This window comes from Rutidosis leptorrhynchoides, chromosome 5 (genome assembly GCF_046630445.1).
Source record: "Rutidosis leptorrhynchoides isolate AG116_Rl617_1_P2 chromosome 5, CSIRO_AGI_Rlap_v1, whole genome shotgun sequence".
Taxonomy (NCBI): Eukaryota; Viridiplantae; Streptophyta; class Magnoliopsida; order Asterales; family Asteraceae; genus Rutidosis; species Rutidosis leptorrhynchoides.
Window position 1 is genome coordinate 108,965,674 of NC_092337.1, and position 14,935 is coordinate 108,980,608.

The window sequence follows — 14,935 nt, forward strand, 5'->3', positions numbered from 1 at the left end:
ATAATTCAACCATAGAATGTAGTTTCACGTACTTGTGTCTATTTTGTAAATCATTTATAAAACCTGCATGTATTCTCATCCCAAAAATATTAGATTTTAAAAGTGGGACTATAACTCACTTTCACAGATTTTTACTTCGTCAGGAAGTAAGACTTGGCTACTGGTTGATTCACGAACCTATAACAATATATACATATATATCAAAGTATGTTCAAAATATATTTACAACACTTTTAATATATTTTGATGTTTTAAGTTTATTAAGTCAGCTGTCCTCGTTAGTAACCTCTAACTAGTTGTCCACAGTTAGATGTACAGAAATAAATCGATAAATATTATCTTGAATCAATCCACGACCCAGTGTATACGTATCTCAGTATTGATCACAACTCAAACTATATATATTTTGGAATCAACCTCAACCCTGTATAGCTAACTCCAACATTCACATATAGAGTGTCTATGAGTTCCGAAATATATATAGATGTGTCGACATGATAGGTCGAAACATTGTATACGTGTCTATGGTATCTCAAGATTACATAATATACAATACAAGTTGATTAAGTTATGGTTGGAATAGATTTGTTACCAATTTTCACGTAGCTAAAATGAGAAAAATTATCCAATCTTGTTTTACCCATAACTTCTTCATTTTAAATCCGTTTTGAGTGAATCAAATTGCTATGGTTTCATATTGAACTCTATTTTATGAATCTAAACAAAAAAAGTATAGGTTTATAGTCGGAAAAATAAGTTACAAGTCGTTTTTGTAAAGGTAGTCATTTCAGTCGAAAGAACGACGTCTAGATGACCATTTTAGAAAACATACTTCCACTTTGAGTTTAACCATAATTTTTGGATATAGTTTCATGTTCATAATAAAAATAATTTTCTCAGAATAACAACTTTTAAATCAAAGTTTATCATAGTTTTTAATTAACTAACCCAAAACAGCCCGCGGTGTTACTACGACGGCGTAAATCCGATTTTACGGTGTTTTTCGTGTTTCCAGGTTTTAAATCATTAAGTTATCATATCATATAGATATAGAACATGTGTTTAGTTCATTTTAAAAGTCAAGTTAGAAGGATTAACTTTTGTTTGCGAACAAGTTTAGAATTAACTAAACTATGTTCTAGTGATTACGAGTTTAAACCTTCGAATAAGATAGTTTTATATATATGAATAGAATGATGTTATGAACATCATTAATACCTCAAGTTTAGTAGGTAAACCTACTGGAAGTGACAAGAAATGATCTAGCTTCAAAGGATCTTGGATGGCTTGTGATGTGCTGGATCGTAACCTTTATTTATGAACGGATTTGAGTTGTTTTGTTACACGAATTGATTTATTGTATATGTGGTATTTTATTGAATTCAGGTTGATTTCACACATATATAGGCAACTAGTCCTATCCGTGTAGTTTAGTTTGTCGGTAAATCCGATTCGTTCCACAGGGAGATGGAGTGTTTAATGGTTTTTAATAGTCTTTGATGTCAAACTTAATTAAAGGGGGTTTTGGATTAGGAATTTATAATATAACAGTAAAAGAAAATAAATTAAACTAATTTACTAAATAAAATTACAAGATTACAATAATTAACTTAAAAAGGAACTAAATGAAAATATACTGATTATGATGCGACAATTATATTACTAAATAGCAATTAGTAAAATAGTAACTTTTAATAAAACTATATGTTTAGAATTTTGTTTTGAGCAATTATAATATAAACTTATTTAAATTAACTAAATGACATGTTTAAAAAGATTAATACAAATTAAAAGGAATTAAAATGATTAACTAATTGTAAACTAATTTCTAATTATAAAGTATTAGAATTAACACTAATTATTAGGATTTAACATGTATTAAAGTATTTTATAAGAACTAATATAAGTAATAACCTAAATATAATAGTAAAATAACTAAAACCCTAATTTTAAACTAGTAAAATAACTAAAACCCTAATTTTAAACTAATTAAATAATTAAAACCCTAATTTTAACCCTACTGGTACTGTAGCCGTGTCTTGTACATACGCGTTTCGCGTATTTATACGCGTATCGCGTATAATTTAAAACCTACGCGAATTGTGTGAATCTGGTCGTACAGTTTGAATTACAGGCATACGCGTTTCGCGTATACCATACACGATTCGCGTATGACTTATACAATGTGACAAACAGTCTGTTACGGATTTAAATGTTTTTATGTATTGTTTTTATATTTTAAAATAATAATTCGTAAATAATGATAATAATACGTTTACAAGAAATAATAATGGGATAAATGGGAGTGTTTACTTAAATGTGTCACCTCTAGGTCCATGGATTGTTTTGAATTTAAGCCCTATTAAAATGTTTTAGTAATAAACTTTACATTTTTCTTTCGAAAAAATATAAGGTTACGACTAACTAAATCAAATCTAATTTTCATCGGATTTTATTTAGAAAGCTACTATTCCCCAAGTATTTAAATTGAGACCTAGCCTAGTTTTGACTTTCGCCAAAACCCAAATCATAACGGTTTCCCTTTTTATAATTTCACTATCATATAATTATTGATATTACCCAAACCACCGAAGTTTATTTCTAAATTGGTGTTAATAACTTATCCATAAATTCGTCTAGATCATTTTTAATGTTGAAGCTTAATTTATATAAATAAAAACAACTTTCGTTATTTAAACTTAATAAATTAAGTGGCAAGGGTCAAATACCTAATTACATAAAAATGGTTCTTTTAACTAGGCTCAATATTAAAAATATTAAAGTTACATTTTAACTTTTACAAATAGTAACAATCCATTTCACTAGGGGCTTTACATCTAAGCAAACACTATGGAAATTTAGCTACTCATGTTACTAGGATGAACATAAAAATATAAATATGCAAACATAATAACAACGATAATTTTAACAAGATATACTTACTAAAAATTCTTCACTTTCATTAACTTCAAACGGTAGAAAATTACAAATAACAACACCCTTCACACGAACAATACACCCTTAATATTTAAAACTACCTAAATATTGAACCTTGAAACTAATTATACAGAGTACTTGAAAACAAAATAACAGTAACTAAATTAATTTGTATGTGTATAGTAATGTTGTATGATATGTTGTCTAATATTTTTTGTACACCTTCAACTCTGAACGTACTCCGTATTTAACATGGAAATAGTAGGTGATCTGTGGTTGATTCCTTGCTGTACACCATTTATCAAAAGAATTAGTTTTTATCTCCAAAAAGCAGCCGCCCTTATGAAAACGTTTTATGATTTTATAAAATGTCATGGAAATAGTAGGTGATCTGTGGTTGATTCCTTGTGAAAACGTTTTATGATTTTATAAAATGTCATGCTAGTTTTTACACTAGACACGTTTTCCGGTTTTAACCTCAAATTCCGGTTGAGGGTAACTGAAAATCGAAGTCTCAGTCGGCGATTAGCAAGCTATTCGCCCCCATGATTGTAGTATCATGGAACTTGAAGCCGAATGTCCAAAAAATGGTTTTACACAAATATAATTCATAAAATAGCATAAGTTTTAGAACAAAATTATATCGTGTCCAAATATCATCGGTGAACCATGAGTTTGCACACCTCAATTTGTTATGGCATATGTATGTTGACCGCGGTCAAACATAGATGCGGTTAATCTTTACGGAGATCATCCATCTGGGGATTAGATTCATTAGTCTTAAAAGCTAATTTGCATTGTGCCCCCCCATTGTACGAGACATATCCTTCTCATGGTTAGGATAAGTCTGACCACCAAAAACCCTGTTTGATGCTGAGGTTAGGTGGATTTCCAGCCGATTTTAGGGATGACTTTACAAGATTTTTCGTCAACCTACAGCTGTTCTGGACTACATCTTCTAACATAAGTTAGCAAGTGTGTCAATTTGGAAGACTTTACTTCCTTACGGGATGGACTTGATTCATCCTCTATTACTCGTAATAGTGGAATATTCAGGTTTATACGTTCCAAAGCAATGATATCTGCAATAACTTCATAGAAACATGTGATATATGGTTCTCAACATAAGGTTTTATAAATTCTTGTTATACTTGGTTTTCTTTTATAGGTTTTAAACAAATAAACTTATGCGTTTTTAATGTATTGAGACGATAATTTCGGTTTTTGACACCTATGCTTTAATCGCTCGTAGTTACCTTAAAAATTCATTTGATATATTTGTTTAAAATTTTTATAAATCTTGATAAAAATCACCAAATTATAAGTTCTCGAGAATTTATATATTCCCACCCCACACTTAAGATTATGTAATGCCCTCATTACATAAAATCAGATAATAATGTATAAATTTGAGAGGACAAATAGTGTGAAGTATTTGGAACTTCCTTTGTTAACCCATTTGGATTTTCAAATTGTTTTACCTATGATTTTATCCAACGTTTGTATCACAATGTAATTCGATGTTTCGTTTCGTCTAATTGCATTTTCTTCTGTACCTGTCAAAACCATGTTAAAAACATACAAAACATGGGGTTGTACTTCAATCGTACAAAACAATATTACCCCACACTAATTTCTTACTAATATATAATAAAACATAAGAAGTATAAAAGTATTAAAACACACCATACAATAATGTTATTACACACCATAAAAATAAAAATATTTAAAACAATAGAACTAGTCAGATGGGCTCCAAAATGGGCCTCCTCGTTCGCCTTCCTCCTGTTGCTGTCGCTGCCGTTGCTCGTTTAGGCGTTGTTCCTCGTAGAAACGCCTATATGCATCCTGACTCGCGGCTATGGCGGCGTTATGGTCATATGGTGGAGGTAGAGGGTCATTGGGTGTCTGCCATTGGGGGTATGAAGGATAGGCTGAGGGTGCGTAATTCTGCGGGTTAGACGCGTATAAATATGCCTGATGATGCGCCCACTCTAATTGTGCTCCCTGACCCCTCTGATCGTATCGGATGTTAGACAGAAAATTATACTGATCTAGTTGGGTATGCCTAATATCCCCCAATTGCCGAGACAAAGCAGTATACTGGTCTTCTGATCTCACTCCCCAGTTTTGATATGAGTTACGTACATCTAAACTCAATGCGTTAAAAGAATTCTGGAGCATATCGAAATCAGAAGTACCTGTATGAGACGAGCTAGCCTGATCTGTCTCTCTGCGTCTCCTCCTAGCTTCCCTCGCGGGTTCATCATCCTCTTCCATAGGTGCGTGAGCAACAACTTCCTGTTGCCTTAAACTACGTACCCCACCCCTTACACGTATAGCCTTAGCTGTCCTATACACCTCCAATCCCAAATTACGAACCGGTTGATCTATTGGTTGGATTGGAGGGTCAAATTCGTTCGGGTCGAGACCGAACCAGGCTGCCAAACACGTGACATAGTGACCCCCCGACATGTCACTGGATCCTCGAGCACCCTTACCAAAATGGGCTAAAAAGTAGGCCACTCCATAGGGTATACTAATAAATGTATCCCTATCTCTAATTGCATCCAAATACCAAAGGTCAACATAATTAATCTTATCTGTATTAAGGAATGCCCTTTGGTTAATTGTGTTCGCTATAAATTTATGAATTATTCGATAGCGAACATCAGTGATCTTAAGGTATGATTCTTGACCTGCTACATAAGTATTCTTTTGGGAAAAAGAGCGCCAGACACTTAAAGAATCATAATCTCCTGTATACCTAGCTTCTGTAAAAATATATTCCCAAAAACCTGGAGCATTCATCTCATTACCGTCGTAAATCCCTAAAGCCATAGTCATGTCGCCTAGGGACATTACTCTATCTACACCACCCAATCTAAATTGTAGGAAAATAGTATCTTCGATATTTTCCGGGTGTATATTCATCCTAACGGTAGAATAAAATTCTAAACACCATTCTCTATATACAGGAGAATTTAACCTAAACAATCTCTCAAAGTCATTATAATACCTAATTTCCCCAAATTCATTCGTGAAACTTTGGGTTAAAATTTCCCTTATCGGTGTATCTAAATTGACTGGGTCTCCTAGGGGATCCCAATCAACAACGTAAACTGGAGAGATGGTTCGATTTACCAGAATGAGTAAATCCTTAACTTTTTGCACCCTTTGATGTAATTCGTTAGGAAATTGCAGGATCGGGTGTAGGTTCAAGAGTTGTTGTTCCATTTCGGGGGTAACTTGATCTTGTGCTTGTTGTTGGTTAAATGCCCTCATTCTAAATGGTCCCTGCATAACATTTTAAAACAAGAAAATCATCCCAATAGGATGTGTTAATGTTAGCAAAGAGTCTAAATTCAACCTACAAACTTGTTTTCAACACCACATGAATCAATTTATTTCAATAACTTTGGAATTTTTAGTTCTATGATTCAACACAAAGCAGAAACAAACCAAAAATCATAAATCAAAAATCAAGTTTCATATGCAAAGTTTAATTCACAAGTGAAAACACGCAATTTATCTAAGTGTATCTAATTCAACTCAATCACATTGCGTGTATTTCAGCTTCTAAACAATCCTTAATAGCATTAAAGTTCATACTTGATTCATTAAAATGAACTTGCAAAAATTAACAAATTTAGGCTAAAATTAAAAATCACACAGTCAAACAATCAAAATCATGTTCAAAAGTTCTAACTACTAACAAAACACTCAAAAACAACTAATTACAAAATAACACACCTCAGTATCAATTTCCTAATTTTCCCCAATTTTGTATAAACCCTAATTTTCAATAACCAATTAAACATCATTTTTTTATGCTAATCGGGTTTATTATCCTACTAACAACATAGATATAGCATTAATCAAGCAAAATTCAACAAAAACATGCATATAAATCGGATTAAAGCTATAAAGAAAATTAATGAAAAACTTGAAGAACACTAAGTAAAATGGGTTTAAAATCCTTACCAATCTAGGCATGTTGAAAGATTGAAGAATTGGGGAAGATTGGAATTGTTAATTTAAGTTTTTGGGTGTGATTTTCGGGTTTTTGTGTTTTCTTCTCGTCCACAGCAGAAAAAAAATAAAATTTAGAGTGTGAAAACAGGTCTGCTGCCCGATCTGTTATGTTCAGTGTTTTTGACCTTACGCGTTTCGCGTAAGTCTACGCGTTTCGCGTATGCTTTGAATTCCACGCGTTTCGTGTAGGTCTACACGATTCGCGTATGCTTTGTCTGTAATTTAAATTTTTTTTTTTATATAACTTAAAATCAATTGAATTTAAAAATATCTTTTATAAATTTATATTTGTAACGGAAATTCGGTTGTTAGACCTGATCTTAATCCGTTTATAAATTTTTAATTTCAATACATGTTTCAATAATTTCAATTTATAAAATTCAATCCATTAAAAGTTAAAGTTTTTAATGTTTTTCGAAAACAAATTTAAAATAAAATAAAAACACTCTATTTTTGTGTTAAAATTATTAACATTTTTAATTTTAAAACAAGTACATGAAAAATAAAAATTACACAAATTAAAATACACTCTATTTTTTTTTTGTATACCCCTAAATCAACTAATTTTCAAACTTAAAACTTTGTTTCCTATCGATTAGGTAGAGATAAATTCGGTCGTCAAACCTATCATTATCCACGACAAAGATTTACAAGTTATATATTTTTACGGTTATTGATAAAAAGGTATATTTTGCAATCTACTGTAGACTTTTAGAATTTAACAAAAAAATTTTGTGCAATTTGAAGAATGAAAATTCAGTTGCGACACCTAAACATTTTCATTTTCAAAGAAACAAGTTAAACTCAAGGCGTTTCACCTTCAATTTAGTAGAAAGGATTTTTTTTTTTTTTTTTTTATTTTGTTTTCGTGGTTTACTATTTAACAGATATCTTATGAATCCAACAAGAAATTTCGTGCAATTTGGAAAACGATAATTCAGTTGTAACACTTAACATTTATCGTTTTCAATGAAAACATATTGAACTCAAGGTTCATCACTTTTAAATGGTAGACCGTTTTAATAGAACATACAACAAACAAAAACAAACCAAACACACCAAAACATTACACACAAAAATGCACAAACACACAATTGGCGAGGAAAAGATTTAAAGAGTGAAGCCTCGTTGGCTCGCCTCGTAGTGGAGTCGCATTATTTTGCTCCCCATTGCTTCGTAGGCGTAACCTCGCTGGTTTAAGAGGTTTTCTTCTGCACATTTTAAAGGCCCTTCTCGGCATAAGGTTACGTACTCGTAATTAGAGTCCGTTTGGTTCTTTGGGCAATCTCCGGAGTGAGTCGGTTTTCCACATTTCACACATTTACCCAAATGACGTGCTCGACGCCTTTTAGCTGATTTAGATTTTCCTCTTGCATAGTTTGTCTCATTTAGTTTCTGTCTTTCTTCTTTCCTCGCCTTATCGCATCTTTTCTTAATATCTAACACCACATCCCTCGGTAAAATCTTATCGCACTTTAAAATGAAATGGTTGTAGATATACTGACTGCGCATCTTGAAATTAAACAATAAAAACAAAAAGAAATTAAAAAGGTAGAATGGAGGGAGAAGACTAGTTCTTTAGGGTCTGCTAGGGAAAGACCAATCTAACCCCACTCTTAAAGATAAGAATAAAAAACGAGAATGGAGTTTAAAACCTTAGAGTTACCCTGAATTTATTTGTCCTTAGGGTAGAAGGTGGTTTCGTCTCTTTTCGTAGTATTGATTTCTTCAAAGTATAACTTGAGTCTGTGTCCGTTCACTTTGAAAGTTCCACCGTCTTTACCATACAACTCTGCATATCCAGATGGAAAAACCTGTTTTATTATATATGGCCCAGTCCATCGGGATCTAAGTTTACCAGGTGAAAACTTGAAACGTGATTGGAATACCAATACTTTATCCCCTTGTTCAAATTCTTTCTTTTTTAATCGTGCATCGTGCCATACTTTAGTTTTTTCTTTATATGTTTTAGAATTTTCGTAGGCTTGTAATCTTAATTCATCTAGTTCGTTAAGTTGTAATAACCTATTTTCTCCTGCTTGCACAAGGTCAGTATTACATTCTCTCATAGCCCAGTATGCCTTGTGTTCAACTTCAACAGGTAGATGACACGCTTTACCGTATACAAGTCTAAATGGTGTGGTACCTATTGGTGTTTTATACGCAGTCCTAAAAGCCCACAACGCGTCATCTAACTTGCGTTGCCAGATTTTAGGGTTGTTATTAACTGTCTTCTCAAGTATGCGTTTTAAGGCACGATTCGTGTTCTCCACTTGACCACTTGTTTGCGGGTGGTACGGAGTAGAGAAACGATGAGTTACGCCATACTTCTTCAACACCTTTTCAAGAAGGTTGTTGGTAAAATGTGTTCCTCGGTCGGATATGAGTGCTTTTGGGATTCCAAAGCGTGAGAAGAGATTTTTCAAGAAGTTTACCACCACCCTAGCATCATTTGTAGGCAAAGCTTTTGCTTCAGCCCACTTGGATACATAGTCAACGGCTACTAGTATGTACTTGCACTTATGTGAACTTGGAAAGGGTCCCATGAAATCGATTCCCCAAATGTCAAAGATTTCACAAACTTGGATGCCGGTTTGAGGCATCTCATCCTTTTTCGTGATGTTACCCGTTCGTTGGCATGCGTTACAAGTCCGAACGAAATCAAGGGCTTCTTTAAAGATCGTGGGCCAATAAAAGCCCGATTCAAGGATTTTTCTTGCAGTGTGGTTTGGTCCGAAATGACCGCCGGTTGGCCCTTGATGGCAATGCTCAAGAATTTGTTGAGCTTCTTGTCCGTACACACAACGGTGAATTATTTGATCCGCACCAACACGAAATAGGTCTGGGTATTCCCAGAAATATGATTTCAAATCTGCAAAGAATTTCTTCTTTTGCTGATAAGTAAGTCCTTTTTGTAGAATGCCTGAAGCAAGATAGTTTGCAAAATGGGCAAACCATGGGATTTCAGATTCTTTTTCAATCCTCATTAGAGATTCGTCAGGAAATGTATCTTTGATGATTGTATCATCAAGTTTATCTAATTCGGGGTTTTCAAGTCGGGATAAATGATCGGCAGCTAGATTCTCAGCTCCTTTCTTGTCACGTATCTCAATGTCAAATTCTTGAAGTAAAAGAACCCAACGTATGAGACGATGTTTTGCATCTAGTTTCGAGAATAAATACCTAAGTGCCGAATGGTCCGTGTAAACAATGGTCTTGGACAACACCAAATATGACCGAAATTTATCGAATGCATAAACAGCCGCTAGGAGTTCTTTTTCCGTGGTGGTATAATTAATTTGGGCTCCTGTTAGAGTTTTACTTGCATAATAAATCGGAAGAAAATGATTATCGGGACGTTGTCCTAAAACAGCACCTAAAGCATAGTCGCTTGCGTCACACATTAGCTCAAATGGCATACTCCAATCCGGAGATACCATAATTGGAGCTTGTGTGAGTTTTGACTTTAGAATCGAGAATGCATTCTCGCAATTAGAATCGAAGTCAAATGGAGCATCCTTTTCAAGAAGTTTGGTCAATGGGCGGGCGATTTTAGAAAAATCTTTGATAAATCGCCTATAGAATCCTGCGTGACCAAGAAAGCTTCTAATTGCTTTAACATTTGATGGTTTAGGTAGCTTAGAGATAACTTCAATTTTAGCTTTATCTACCTCTATTCCCGCACGAGATATTTTGTGACCAAGTACAATGCCCTCTTTCACCATGAAGTGGCATTTTTCCCAATTTAGGACCAAGTTTGCTTTCTCACATCGGATAAGCATACGTTCTAGATTGAAAAGACATGATTCAAAGGAGTCTCCAAACACGGAAAAGTCATCCATGAAGACTTCCATACAATCCTCTACCATATCATCAAAGATTGCCATCATGCACCTTTGAAAGGTTCCGGGTGCATTGCATAAACCAAACGGCATGCGGCGATAGGCAAAGGTACCGAAAGGACAAGTGAATGTGGTCTTTTCTTGGTCGTTGGGATCAATTGGAATTTGGAAGTAACCGGAGAAACCGTCTAAAAAGCAATAATATTCTTTTCCCGCTAATCGTTCAAGCATTTGATCAATAAAAGGTAACGGGAAATGATCCTTTCTAGTGGCATCATTTAGACGTCTGTAATCAATACAGACTCTCCAGCCGGTAACTGTTCTAGTTGGGACGAGTTCGTCCTTTTCATTTAATATAACGGTTGTACCCCCTTTTTGGGTACTACTTGTACTGGACTAACCCATGGACTATCGGAGATGGGGTAGATTAACCCGGCGTCAAGAAGCTTGACGACCTCCTTTTTAACAACCACTTTCATGTAGGGATTTAGCCTGCGTTGTCTTTGTACTACGGGTTTGTAGTCGTTCTCAAGGAGAATTTTATGTGTACAATAAGACGGGTTTATTCCCGGAATGTCGGTTGTTTTCCAGGCTATAGCCTTTTTATGGGTTTTTAATACAGAAATTAGCTTATCCTTCTCATTATCTTAAAGATGTGAAGCAATAATTATTGGTAATTGAGATGTACCTTCGAGATAAGCATACTCCAAGTGTTTGGGTAGCTCTTTAAGCTCTAGTACGGGTGGTTCTTCTAAGGAATTTTTTATACGGAATCTATCTTCATTTTTGATTTCCTCAAACGATTCCTCTTCCATGGGAATTTCTTCTATTATGGTCTCGTCATCCGTGACCACCTTCATCAACTCATCAAAATCTTTATCAATATTGAAGTATTCATTCTCACTTACCGGGGCTAACCCCGGGATATCAATTTCAAGTAGCTCCTTCAATTCGTTCTCGACACAAAGATCTATAACATCAATTTGAAAACAAGAGTCATCGGTAGAAGTGGGTCTTTTCATGGCTTTGTCAATGTGACAAATTATTCTCTCGTTTCCCACACCTAGACTCAATTGTTCTTTTTGAACATTAATGATAGCATCTGCAGTGTTTAGGAAAGGACGTCCTAAAATGATAGGAACTTTTGTCTCCTCTTGCATTTCTAGAATAACAAAGTCGACGGGAAAGATAAGTGAGCCAACTTTTACAAGTATATCCTCGGCTATACCTATGGGAGTATCAAATGATTGGTTTGCTAATCGAATACCCATCCGGGTTGGTTTTAAGTCTCCTAAGTCAAGTTTTAAATATAATGAGTAAGGCATTAGGTTAACACTTGCACCTAGGTCGGCTAGTGCATCGTACACCACCGAATCACCCATCATACATGGTATGATAAAACTACCAGGGTCTCCTAATTTTGGAGGTACATTTTGTTTCTTTAAGATGGCCGAACATTCCTCATGGAGGAATGTGGCAGAAACGTCGTGGTATTTACCCTTCGAGGATATGAGATCCTTTAAAAACTTCCCGTAATTGGGCATATCCCTAAGAACCTCCGCGAGTGGCATGTTAATGCTAATTTGCTTAATCATGTCCGCAAATTTCTCATACCGCCTTGCGAGTCTGTCTTTCTTTAATGCTTTTGGGTAAGGAATAGGTTCCTTATGCACCTTTACTGGTGGTTCTTCACTTTTCTTTGGTATGACCTCAGGTGGATCATCTTTCTCTTGTTCTTTATCAACTTGCTCATTTTCATCAACCGGTATTTGTAAAACAGAAGGAGATAAAGGAACTTCCGGGGACTTAAGAGTCTCCGGTTTAGTAGTTAAACCACTTCTAGTAGTTATAGCATTTACATGCTCGTTCCTTGTTTGGGGGTTGTTGGGATTCACTTGAGTATTTGAGGGGAGAGTACCTGGTGGTCTCTCTGATAGTAACTGTGATATCCTTCCAACATCCCTTTCTAAGTTTTGTATTGTGGCTTGTTGATTTCGGATTTGCTGAGTTTGGAGCTCTGCATTTTGCTCGTGCTTAACCATAAAATCTCTTAAGAGATCTTCTAAACCAGATTTCCTCTCAGGTTGAGGTTGCATAATTGCTAATGGTTGTGGTTGATTAAATGCTAGTGGTTGTGGTTGATTGTGTTGGAAATTATTTTGATAATTTCGTTGAGGTTGATTTCGGTTATTATAACCTGGTGGCGGATTTCTTTGATTTTGATTTGGGAAATTCCGGTTATTTTGGTAACCTGGATTTCCTCCTTGATAGTTATTATTATTTTGATAGTTATTATTATTTGATCCTGAAGGTCCTCCTACTTGATAGCTGTTTATAGGAGGATATTTTCGGTTGTTTGCTTCTATAGCTGGAAAATCACTGAAGTTCATTTCACCTTTTCGTAAGTAACCTAAGAAATTTGCCTGCTCTTCCATTGTACTTTGATCACAATCTCTAGTAAGATGGGGACCTTGGCATAGTTCACATCCTACTCTGATAGCATGCATTTCCTTGGTTACTTTCTCGATTTGCCTTGCTTGATTTGCTATTTGAACTTTTAAAGAAGCAATTTCATCATTGCTTTCAATACTAGCAACATTTGATGATCTAGAGAATTCTATTTCTTGATGCCAATTATGGGAATGGGAAGCTAAATCAGCAATGATTGTGTGAGCGTCTTCAGGTGTTTTCTTCATGATCGAACCTCCGGCTGCAATATCTATATCTTTTCTAGTTGTCACATTGACTCCTTTATAGAATATTTGGACCTTTTGGAATGTATTCAACCCGTGTTGAGGACATACCCTAAGCATTTTGTTGAATCGGGTCCAAGCTTCATAAAGAGTTTCATTAGGCTTTTGCATAAAGTGATTTATATCACTTTGCAATTTTGCTGCTTTTGAAGCAGGAAAGAATTCTGACAAAAACTTATCCATCATATCATTCCAGTTTTCAATATAACCTTCTGGTAATGAGTCTAGCCAATCTCTTGCATCATCTTTTAAGGACCATGGAAAGATTTTTAAACATGCAACTTCATCGGTGACATCTTTGATTTTGAAAAGCTTGCAAATGCTTACAAACTTACGAAGATGCTCGTTAGCATCCTCATTTGGGGCTCCACCGAATTGGCATGTATTAGTCACCATGTGTAAAAATTGACCTTTTATTTCAAAGCCATCACTCATCGTGGGTTGGATGATTGCATGGCCTTGACCTTTTCTTGTGGCCTTCATTAATGCTTCCATCGTTTGATTTGTATCAGCCATTTCTTCTTCTTCTTTAATAATCGGCTCTATGATTGGTTGAATTATTGGTTCAGAGTCGGATTCTAAGGAAAGTGACTCTAAATTTTTAGCAAGAGATTCTACTTCTTGAGCTCTTAAGCGTTCGTGGAATTTCCTTTCGGGTTCAGGATGTGAAGGAGTTAATTCAGCGTTGGAGGAACGTAAGTTCATACATTAATTTCTATTATGAGATCACAACACTAAAGGTTTATCTAGGGTTACCTACTTGTTTCTCTTTAGTGTTTTTTCAGTGTTTTAAAATTACTAGTACTTCCTATTTCTTTTTGTTGTTTTTGTCCTTTTATTAATTCTTTGAGGTTCCGGATTAAGTTTAATGAGTTTAAGATTGACCGGATCATACAATTTGGGAAATTGTACAAAGAACTAAAGGATTTATTCAAAAACTTTGAACTTTCTTGGAAATGAATTTCCTCGAGAGGATCGAATAACATAAAAACAATGATAAAAAACCTTTAAACAAACAGATTATCCTTCTGATTTTGCCCACGTTTCGAATAGCCAAAAGATGCAGCAGAGGGGCAGGATCCTTCTATTGACCAATAAAATTGGTGATCCAACAACCCGGTCCACGTACAAATCCAACTACTACTACGAATTAGAAAAATTATCTATTTATTTAACTGCCAACTCCCCGGCAGCGGCGCCAAAAAGTTGATGTGCTGGATCGTAACCTTTATTTATGAACGGATTTGAGTTGTTTTGTTACACGAATTGATTTATTGTATATGTGGTATTTTATTGAATTCAGGTTGATTTCACACATATATAGGCAACTAGTCCTATCCGTGTAGTTTAGTTTGTCGGTAAATCCGA